Raw genomic sequence first — 12899 nt, forward strand, 5'->3', positions numbered from 1 at the left:
TGCTTCTAGTCACCACTGAGATTACCACAAAGACTTGCACTATTCTTAATCCTCCTTCTTTGATGCCTACAGTATCAGCAGTTAGCCAGGCTTGTGAATAGGTGATTTCCCAGACCTATGGAAGCAGGCAGCACATCAGTGACCTTCCCCTCCAAGGCTCTGAGAAGGTGTGCTTCACTGACGGAAATAGGTTTATATGCAACTGTCAGTTCACATCAGGTCATTGAGGCTAATTTCCTCCAGGAGCCTCTGCTCGAAAAGTAGAACTTATGAGCCTTTACCTTGGCACTGATATTAAGCCAAATATACTTTTTGGGTGCTATATGTCCATGCAGCAATCTGGAAAAAAGGAGCTTGCTAACTAATAAACAATCATCTATGAAACTTGATAGAGGCAATCTATCTTCACAATCAGGTCTCTGTCATTCATTGCAAGGGATCCCAAAGAGATATCTAAAGTCTCCTCAGGAAATAAAAAGGTTGGTAGAGAGGCAAGAAGAGCAGCCTTACAGCCTCTTAAATCCCTAGCGTTTTTCTCAGTTCCCAAGGAACCATTAAACTGGCCCTTCCTCAAGAGAGGCAATAGAAAGCTATAAAAATCCTACATGGGAAATGTTCACTTGAATTTTCACAGAAATAGAAAGAAAGCTATTCCTGTGAAGCTCTGGAAGACCTGATGTTCCTCTTTAAAAAGAAAGACTGGGATTGGAAATATCCTTTCTAATTGTTTCTCTGTATGGAGCTCATGATCCAGGGAGTCCTTTTGGGTCCTGAGATCCGCAAAAGTCCTCTGGGCTTTTGTGCCCTTTGACACACAAGCCTTAGTTAGTTGTCCAGGTGGCCCCACCTTAATCTCCTATCTTATTTTGATTTTGTTAGCAGCAAGCAAATGAACCTGCATCTATGGGTCTACAGCCCAAAGGGCTGGTAACATTTCCACCAATAAACAATTGATTTTTTTTTCTAAGTAAAGGTAATTGGCTAAAATATTCTTTGTAAATTGCTGGATTAACTCCAGATGAAATATGATTATGAATATTAAAATAGCAGATAGGACTCAGAATGTTTAATAGGCAAAATATAATCTGTACATTCTGCAATTTCAACACTAGATGTTCTACTTTATCAAAACTATCTTATATTATCTAATATATATAAATATATAAATATATACTTATATATATAGCGACAGATTCATACTATGTCCATATTCCACCAGAATCTTTTAACTTTTCAAATGAATCACAGTTTAGAGAGGCTTACTTGAAGTAGTTTAAATCTGCATGGAAAAATATTAAAAAATTAGAAGGATCAAGTTACTTATCATTTTCTTAAAAATGTAATTGTTTTCAAGACCTTTGGTCCTTCAATTTCAGCAAGATCAATTTCTTTGTTTCTTTTTTAAAAATTGGTTCTCTTTGGGGAGCATTTCCGGATTTTTAATTTTTTTTGTAATTAGACTAACCGTGCAAGGAAATTTTGTTGAGAAGCCTCAATTGCACTGTTGTTTAGGGTCATAAACATTTTTCTGGAATTCCATTAAGAGATGACCTGACCTTTTTGAACATGGTCCAAAAGAAAAACTTCTCATATTATGAGAAGTTGAAAAGGGCAGTGAAATCAAGGCATAAAGAGCTAACATGGTCAATACAACTGATTAAGCATTTGTAATGAACTTGGTGTTTATCTTTCCATGTGCTAACTTCATATGTAGCAACTGTCATAAGGCTATTTAGTGCTATCGTGACATTTCTGCTTATCCAGATGTCATATAAATTCAATTAATTTCAATAGTATCTAGGTCTTCAAAGACCATATGCTATCTCCAGGGAATGCTTTTGTAATCTACTTGCCAGATGTGAAATGAGAGCAATGACCCAGCAATTTTCTAATTCAAAATTACAGTATATATGATATGATATAGTGGAAGAATGAATATTTGTTTCACTCAGGATATGATGTAAGCATGTAAACCATGTAGTAATTTAGATCGTGTTACATTACACATGTTTAATTGAACCCTAACATTACATATGTGCTTTGTAACACAAAATCTAAAATCCAAAAGTTTTCAAGTTATTGCATCTTCAAACATTTGTGTAACTAGTACTGCAAAATGGAACTTTCAAAGTTGGATTTCTTTTCCCTTAAAGACAAGTGGCTTCTCTAAACTTCTTCAGGGCTAGGATATAAATAGCTCTGCCCACCTGGCCTCAGCCTGGATGAATGGACAATATGCAGATGCTGGCACCAGGAGGTCAAATCCACTTTCATTCCCATAGGCACAGGAGGGAGAGTCCAGGTCCGTGAAGGTATGAAGCAAGCCTGAACATGTCTATTATCTAGTATATTTCCCTCCTGTATAGTTTCTTGCTTTAAAATGTCCCAACACACCTGTACAGAGTGAGATTGTGATTTGAGGCAAATGGATCCCTCCATCTTCTCAGAGCTAATTTTGAATACCTCCCCAAAACCAAAATAAATACACTCCTTTAATTTGGTCAGTAGCAATTAAAAGAAATGGAATGAATGTATGAATCTAAGTGGCTAGTAACATTTTCAAATTATAAGATGCTTTTTTTCTCAGACTAGTATTCTGCTTTATATTCAAATTAAATCTAAAGTGATTAGTAGCACTTAAATTAGAGACTCTTCCTGTGATGACATTGTTAGGTTGAAAGAAAATTGAGTTAGGAAAAAGAAGTTTGGTTTGATGAAGTACAGTTGCAAAATTGTATGTTAGTGTCTGTGTTTATGATTTGGAAAATAACTGGGAGAAAGAAGTGTCATTGTATTTTCATTCAAGTCTTTCATACTGGAAATCTTAATTTATTTAAAAAAACTGGATCCATGAATGTATTACAAATCTTGGGTTCTGTTCAGTTTCCCTTAAAATAGAAAGATTCCAGCATGCCTATTTTTGTCTCCAAATGCAGAAAGCCACATTGTCATTTCTCAAAGGTAAAAACCCCACCATTCCTCTGCCTGAGGACTTCATTAGATTTAAGACTGAGATCTCACAGTTGGGGACCGACCGTGAATCCCTTGAAAGCCAGAAACTCGGCTTATCTTTTGTCTACATTTCTATTACAGAGACTGTTGTTAACCTTTCATTCCCAACTTGAACCTACTTAATGGTGTTGCCAACCAACAGCTACACTTCAGAGGGCCTCCAGCAAAATAAAAACTGTATTTCACTTCTTAGGTGTAGGGTACATTTCCAAGAAGAAAGGTAACCTGATCTTTTAACATTCTGTTTGTGCTTGCAAATTACAACACATATGCATTATGATATTCCTTCTGGGAAATAAGCACATGAATAATTTTGCAACTTTCAGAGGTGATAGAAATATTTCAAATTAGAGTCTTGAAATAAAAAAAGCTCATGGCCAAGAGCATTATCACTTCAGAGTGGGAAAAGAGGTTTACTAGTTACTAAATCAATAACAATAATAGGATTTGATAAATAACTTAGATACGCTTTACTGAATCTTTTCTTTTATTTTCTTATAAGTAATTTTCAAATTGTCAAGTATGGTAAAAATGTAACCTTTCATTATATAAGTTAAATTTTTCTGGATCTTTATATACTACAAACACACACCAGAATGCTCCAGGTTTATATAAAAATGCTCATAATTACTTATTTAAACCAGAACATAAATTAAGAATTTTCTTTTTAGACACATAAAGATTATGAATGGAGTAGGCTTTTTCATTGTGACTGAAAGTATGATTTCAATTTGTATATAAAAGTAACAGAAGCCATTTAACAAAATGGTTCTTTGCTGTATATCCTAGGTTTATATGCTCTATTAAATACATTAACTAACATTTTATTATTGATATTTTGATTAGTTATTACCAAAGATGAATTTCATTTCAGCAAAAGTTTATTGTACATAGTTACTCTTATTCTATGGTAATTGTTAAGCAAGTATTCTACTTAGTATATATAACAAATCAGATAGAAAACATGAAAAGGAAAACAATAATACAAACATTTATTTTTCTTTTTATTTCTGGTCCCTTTTTATAGTGACATCCGTACTACAACTATCTTTTCAATGAAAAAGAAAATTCTCTCCTGTCATTTCAGATTATCACAAAACAAATTGCAGGAAGTTTTACAATAAAACTGACTTGTTATTCATGGACTTTGCAAGTTTCAGAAGCAAATTCAGTATGTAAAATTTCAAGTCTTGCCAGGCAAAAAGTATATAAAATTCATTGTGTAATGATTGATGCTTTATGACAGTACAGAATATTAACTCTTCTTGATTGTGTTGATATTCTAAATAACTAAAATTGTCTACTTTAAGCAGAAAATACAGTAATTGGCATAGGAAACAATATTGCACATAAACACATTCCCCTGTCCAAATGACAACTCAAAAAATTTGTTGAGTGCACAACATACATAATAAATCTGAAAACTATAGAAAGAAAAAATACAAGTTTAACTTAGAAGAAAACAAAATCAGTTAATCAGGCACCCATACATTATGTATAAACAAGCTAAGGACAAAAGAATCAAGTGACTTGCAAGAGTGCTAGAGCCAGGCTTAACTATGGGTCTCACAAATTGCATTTCAATTTTCTTCTATATAATTCAAAATATAAAATTGCTGTATTGGATTTTACCTGAAGATGTATGAAATTTACTGGAAGTGTTAGGCTCTGCTATTTACTCAGCTAAGTCCATGTTGTCTGCTCTGCTGCAGCATTGCCAAAAAGCAAAAACAGATTATCTCCCTGTATGAAGTCACCTTAGTTTTCGTTTTTAACAAAACTCAATTATTACTACATTTGATTAACCTTATTAATCTTCCAGCATAAATCATTCACTTGAAGCTTCTAATTTTAACCAATAAAAACTTTCCCCATGAAATTAATGAAACATGAATAATAATAATAAAAGTGATATCTAGGGTTATGACTAAGTGATTATGTCAATAACCTTGTTCAAGAAATTCATTAAAGATATGATAATTATGTTTGCAATACTCTATCACTTTTTCACCCAAGTTGAGAAAGTGTAGCTTTTCCCTTAAGGGACTAATTAATTATTTGAATCTGTATAATATTCCTGTGGTATGACTTGTTGTAAGAAAAATAAAATATAATGCTGTGTGGTTTCAAAATTGAACTGATGACATTCATTTGAATAACACAGAAGTCTAAAGACAAGTTATAATATTTTACACTGTACTAAAGTTAATTTTTAATTGCAAATTAAAAATTTTATAAGATAGGAAAATAGGATAAACATCAAAAATCAAAACATCTATATAATATTGTTTCTCACAGAAAGGGATACCAATGACCTTTGGTGCATATTATTCCATGGCTCATGGACAGTGCGATTTATGTATTTTAAAATTTAAAGATATATATTCTCAGGTAAATCAAATTTATGTTCTGATTTTGGAGTTTTCAGATAAATAGCATGAGTGCTGTGGTTGGATGAGTTTCTCAAAGGTCCATGTTCTAAAGATATGGTCTTCCAGTTGGTGCTATTGGAAGGGGAACCTTTAAGACTCAAGGCAGTGGAAGGTTTTAGCTTATTGGGACTTGCTCTAGAAAGAGGATTTGGGCATTCCAGACTGTTCAATTTTTTTGCTTTTTGCTTTTTTCCCATTCCCCTCCCCTTTCTTCAACCCCTCTTCCTCTCTTTATTTACAAAAGCTGTGGTTGCATTTTTTCTTTCTTGTTCCTTATTTTTTTCTTGTCCCTTTTTTCCATTCCCCCGTCCTCTCCTTTGTTCCCAATCTCAATTGAACATATTTTCCTCATTTCCCAATATCTATTACACATTTTGTTCTTTATTTACACTTTCAGTTTCTCACACCAGAGAAACCATGCTCCCTGGCTCATCAGGTGAGGGAGTCTGCTCTGACCCACGTGTGATGTGCCACCCTGATTAGAGGCCCATAGAAATGGGTCAACTCTTCTTTGGAAATTCCAGAACCATGAACTAAATCTTTTATTTTTTGTACATTAATTATGTATTTTTTGTAATATGAAGCTAATATAATTAGATATTCAATAGAATACTGAAATAAAATGTATATTTTGTTTTAGATTACCTCAATATTTTAGGTCACCTCAGCCTCTCTGGTACTTTTCAGATTAATGAATAGATCAGACTTGAATTATTTGTGTAGTATTACACCTAAAATCAATTATTTTCTTAATATGAAATGTATTTTTAATGAACCAGGTTGTTTGTGATCACTATAATCAGTATAATGCCAGGATTAATCAGTGAAATGTGTTAAGCTTTAACATGTGAAACATGACTCCAGCCTCACCTGAATTCGTTACTGATAATGGAATAAATTGTTACCATATGACCTGACTCATTCTTCTCTCCACCAGATATGTCTTGTGGCAAAGAAAAATAAGTTATTATCTAAACAGATAATCTTCCAGAATCAAATAATATTTCTAGGTATATTATTAGAAAGATTAAATGACAATGGAAGGGATTATGTCATTATTATGCCTGTGGACAAATATTGTAAACTTTTTACTGAAAATAAACAGGTTTTGTTGAATAAGTCCTAGAGTCTCTTCTGTTTTTGAAATATACTTATTTTTTGTTTGTTGTTCCTCTGAATAGTTCTCAATTTAATTTGCCAGAACACTGCAGTATTCTGATAATGGTCACGAACAGTATTATTTATTTAGTAAAATAAATTAATTAGGTTCTCTATAATTGTGGTAGCCATAACGAAAAAATCAATTGGAAGTTATTAAGAGATCATAATTCTATTTCAGCAGGCTCTACTATAATTCAAACTTCATGTTAAGTAAATGGAAACATTTAATTTCAGAAAGATTTAACCATAGTAACCATTATAATTAGCATAGTTGTAGCTACATATTTGTCACAAGAATATTGGAAAATACCAACCATTTTGAATGTATAACAGCAGAAGAACAAAATGTGAAACTTGCAGATAAAGCACTCATAAAAAGAAAATTGTCTTCCCAAATGTCAGTTAATGTTTGATCAAGTGTAAAGTTGATCTGTATGTGCAGAAGAATCATTAAGGACCCAGAAAGAAACCAGATCATAAGTATATTCAGGTGATTGCCCATGCAAGATATTTTAGATTTGTGTCAGAAACTCATCTTTAAATACTTAGGTTAAATAAATGCTCATCAATTTGAATTTAACTTAGGTCTGAACCACAATAGGAAAGCAAAAAACAAAAAAATAGCTGCTGATATGTATGTGAATCTTAAGTCTAATATGGTACTTACTAAAAGAACAAAACAATAACACAAGAGACACTTAAAAATACCAAAACAACAATTTTTTTGCTTATATTTGATTATATTTAGAGCAACAGTTTCACAACATATAACAAAAAACAATTTGTCAAATAGACCTGTGAGAAGAATATTCTTTTTTCTGGCATATTATATTTTTAAAGTTAAATTGAGGACAATGGACGAGTATATTTACTATTTTGACTAGCCATTTATTTTTGAGATATTATGTTAATTTGGAAGAATATTATTATTCTCTTGAAATTGCCACTACTTACCTGGTTCTGATAAGATTAAAGATTTCTTTTAATTATTTAATTAAACTCAATGCAAAGAAAAGATTTCAGAATATTATTTCTAAGTTATAATTAGAAACAAAGTTTGTTAAAATTATATCTGATTGTATATAAAATGTATCGGAGTCCATAGTTTGAAATTCCTCAATGTGTTATCTACACAGACATAAATATTAGTTTTAAAGTATCAAAATGAGTAAGAACGGGAAGGGAAATGTGAATGATTGCTCGTTTAGCACATAAATTTGATTAGCATTCATGATTAATAAATAGAATATATGCAGTAAATGCATACAAAAATACAGTGTTTAAAGCAATTACAATATATACAGTTTAAGTTGAAAAGAATACAAGTTCTTTCATAAACGAAACAGTGTTGTCAATGAAGAACATTTGAATTGACATAGATCATGAAAACAAACTGCACAAGAATTAAAATCAATATATTTTGTGAAACAAATATCAAGACTGAAGAGCATCGAGTAAATGATTTAAATGAGGACAAATAGTGATCTCATATATGTGTCACACTTCTGTGAGGGAGCAACTCAGGTACTTGCATAGTTTTATATGACAGTTTTTGAAAAAATGATCAACAGTATAGAGTAAATGAGTGTACTAGGGACACAAAAATAATATACCCAGAACTACACACTCAGAAATAGATAAAATTATGACAGAAGGAACAAGTTATTCAAACTAGTAATTCTGGAGTTCAGTGATACATTACAGACTTTTAAAAAATATTTTGCAGAATGATCACAGGTATTCATTTTTCATGTTAGTAACTAGCTCATCTTCTGAAGGAAAGAGATTTACTAGAGGACAGTGTTGTGAAAATTGCTGCAAGCCATTAACAAATAAATGTATGCCTTCCAATATCAAATAAAAATAGATAAAAGCCTCAGTAATTGGAAGATAATCACATAATACAAACATAGGGAAAAAAGTTTGAATAGATATTTTATTGCAAAAAGTATAATAGTGACTAATAAACACAAAAATGTGTTCAACATCACTAGACATCAAGGAATAAAGATTTAAACATCAAAACTTTAAAACAAACCCACTGAAAGGTCTAACATTAGGATTGATAATGCCAAATGTTTAGGAGGATACAGAAAAACTGGAATCATCATTCATTGGTGGTGGTTTACATAAAATATGGTATAAACACTTTGAGAAGTTGTTTAGCATTATATTCTTACAAAGTTTACATTAATAATAATGATTCATCAATTTTTCTCTTAGATGTTTATCAAAAAGAATATAACTCTCTCCCCTCCCCTCTCCTCTCTTTCTTCCTAACATGGTCTCTTCAAGTCAATAAGTTCCCCAGGCTGGAGTAGAATTTGTGATTGTCTTACCCCAACCTCTAGTGGGATTACAGGTTTGCACCGCAATGCTGATTGATTCTTTTAACTTTTTTTTTTTGTATCGGATTGAACTCGGGACCTTGCGCTCCTGAGGCAGGTGGCAGAACCCTGAGCTAAATCCCCCGCTCTTTTAACTTTTGAATGAATAAAAGTTTTTGTTTCCCACACTATACAAAAATGTTCAGTAATAAAATAAAATATGCTACTGATATTAAACTACTATATGTGTGAGACTTTAGAAAAAGCTTAACTATAATAATAGAAATCACATCAGTGGTTTCCTAGGATCAAAGAAGGTGATAAATAAAATGAGGGCTGAGGGCAAAGTATAGTATAACATAAATGATTTCTATCTTAATTTTTATCTTAATTTCTATCTTAATCTTGTGGCATTTTCACAACTGTATACAATAGTAAAAATAATCAAATTCTTCACTTTCAAGAACATTTTAATTTACGTACTTAAAGATTCAACTGAGTTAGAAATAAAACTATTTCAGACTCATTACTTTTTGTGAATGGAAATGGGGAACTTATTACTTGAAATTTCAAATTTGATCTGTAAAATTTGCTATAAAGCATTAAACACATACTAAGGAGCCCCGTCAAGTTGAATGCAATACAGATCACTTAGTTATATAACAAATAATTATTTGAGTTCAGACTCAGTTTCTGCTTCTTTTTGCTTTATAAAGTGGAACTCTGAAACACACTGAAAACAACGTATATTAATATTTACTTCCTTAACAAAATAATCTGTTTAGCTTTCTTCCCTCAGCTGTGGTTCCCAGATGGTCCAAGAATTTCTCAATGCGAGGAAAAAAGGTACTTTTAATCACAATGAAAAGCAAATATCTTTCTTTTTTTACTTAATGAAGAGCAAACACCTTTACTTTCTTTTTTTAACTCAAAAAGCAATGTTCTTGAGTCACCTTAATATGGACTTGATAATGATCATTCTTTTTACAATATATGCACTGTTAAACACAGACACTGATGATCAAGTCATTACATAATTGAGGTACTACACAATTATCTCAAGTTATTATGGAATAAAAGGGACAGATACTTTGGGGAAAAGTCAAACAAACTGCAAGCATAAAATTTCAGTTTCTTCTCTTCCTATAACTTTTACAAGATGTTCTATTAGATTTTAAATTTATTGATCTGTCTTCTACATTCTTTCCTTTTTTGACTTCATATGAAAGAAGTGTCATTGGTTATTACAAGGAGAAAATTTTATTTTAAGAAAAGTTAAATAAAACCAAGAGATTAGATTTTTGAAGTCAAAACTTTATCTTGATTGAATAAGATTTCTTACAACTGAACATGAGGTATAGCTTTGTAAGTACATAAAACATTTAAATTTTTGTTCATTTTTAAGGGACGAATCTAATTCAGAATAAAGTTTTCATATGACAAATTCTGTTATATCTTTCATTGAAATAATTTGATATTTTAAAAATCTATAAAGATTTCTGTACCTTCCAGTGCAGTTAAGCAACTTTGAAATTCTCTTTCAGTGCCATTATCATTATCATTCATGGGTTAAACCAATGCAAAAGCAAAAGTATAAAAAACAAAGTTAATAAACTTTAATGAAATATGCATTATTTCATTGTTTTAAGGCCATAGTTAGTTAAAATTAGTGAACCTCAAGGAAAATTCCTGAACGAAGAGTTTATTTTTGTAAATGACACATAATAATAAATATGAACATAGAGAATATCTAATTTCAGGGACCAGAATTCTACTGATTGCAAAACTATATATTACCATTGAACATGTATTTATTAAATGTCTATTACATTTGAGAAAGTAGGTTAATCACTTGAAGGGATATAAGGACCAAAGAGAGCCTCTATGAGTCTATACTGATCTTTCTCTTATTCAATGAGAGCAACATTAAATAAAGCCAAACATCAACCATAGAATATTATTAGAACAAGTGGCCAACAAGAATAACATCACATTTTATAACCATTTAAACATGCAAATTTCACATGATGATCATGAAACATAAGATGGTGACAATAAAGTCATAAAGATATTAATGAATAATACTGAGTAAAGAGTAAATAAAGAATGTATATAAGATAAAAATACATGGGTATATTTTTAGTTTTACAAACTGATTTTTAGGGTACATGTGACACTCTCCATAATTCACCCAAAGAACACAGGGAAGGGTCCTTAATCATAACACCGGAAGACTAAACTATTACTCTGCCTTTGCCTAGCTTCTTTGGTGTGTGATTTTTTTTAAAGTGATTAAACAGTGAACTGCTGATCCCTGATTTCTTTCCTCTCCCAATTTATTAGGCCACATGGATTTAGATACTGGATAAGTAGAATGGCTAAATCTCTCATTTAAAAAAGAATATTAAATATAAAATATGATATTAATTAATATGCTAGAACATAATCTCATTGACTACTATTGTACTGAAACAACAAATTTTCTCCAAACTGACATTTTAAAATAATTATATAATATATATACACACACATATATATATATATGTAACAGGGATATAATTACTCAGACAAAAATAAATCAGGCCCAATAGAAAAATTATATAGAGAGAGGATTTACTTTTTTAATCAAAAACTTAGTAAAGTATTTCTATATGTTGACTGACCATACTCATTCATTTATTCATTCTTTTAAAAATGTTTATTAAATATATATTGTGTATAAAACATTGGGTTACACACTGGTGCAAAAGAAAGAGTCCTCACTTTCAAGAAACTTATGGTATAATTGTCCTTTTACTTGTGCACAGTGTTCTATACATTACACAAACACCTCCTAACACATAAATTCCTATATATATCTTACAAAGTTGGTCTAGGATAATGTTCACAGAAAGTTGTAACAGAGAACTGTAGAACATGTATTGTAAGGAGAAGAAAGCAAAGATAGGGAATGGCAAAAAAGTCTGCCAAAAGATATAAAGGTAAGTAATGGCACCATGTTATATACCTCAGCAAGGAGAATAAGGACCAGATGAATAGCCATGTGTTAGACATTTTAATTATAATAAAAAAAATCACTCTCCAGTATTCCCACCTTTGAAAATAAAGGATAAGATATATTGTCATTTTTTAAAAAATTGATACAGGTGGAAGACTATTTTTCTTAGATATTATATTTTTTGAGCCAATCTCATATTGTATTTAATAATTTTAGTATTATATTTTAATTGTAAATTTCATTTGTATCAAACTTTTAAAAACTATAGTCAAAGGAATTGTTTTATTTTTTTTTTTCAAAGGAATTGTTTTAATAATTCATCAGGAAGAATATTCTGTAGATTCTGTTATGAAATATTCTGTATAAAAACCAAATTTTATATAATTTTATATAGCATAATTTAAGATTTAACCTGAGTAGGCAGGTACATTAAAACATTTATAACTTAACAGAAATAAATAATTCTCTTAATACGCAGTTGTTAACCATTTTCAGTTTCTAAGGGTTTTTTTCCTTAAATTCTTTTATTGGTACATTTTACGTAAAAGATACATTTACATTTATCATTGGGAACTTGTAGCTTTACATGATGTATCTTGGTTGTTATTTTTTCCCCATTCCCCTGCCCTCAATTCACCCCTTCCACCCTTCCCTATTTACAATGACTTTGTTTCCATTTTTTACTTTTCTCATATTTTTTCCTTTACCTTCTTTCCTTTCCCCTGCTCCTCCAACTTTCCCTATGCTTGTGGACTTTTTCTTCCTATTTCACATTGTCAATTATTCATTTTAATCTTTATTTACACTTTCAGTTTCTCACACCAGAGAAACTATTTACACGTGCGTATCCTATTTATTTCACTTCAGAGTATGGCCTCAATGTGCATCCATTTATCTATAAATGTCTCTAGTTTGTTATTTTTATGGCTGAGTAGTACTCCATTTTATTTTTTAAAAAACCCCACATCT

Source organism: Heterocephalus glaber, unplaced genomic scaffold, assembly GCF_053883595.1.
Source record: "Heterocephalus glaber isolate CG9 unplaced genomic scaffold, H.glaber_assembly_v1.0 deba00001461, whole genome shotgun sequence".
Classification (NCBI taxonomy): Eukaryota; Metazoa; Chordata; class Mammalia; order Rodentia; family Bathyergidae; genus Heterocephalus; species Heterocephalus glaber.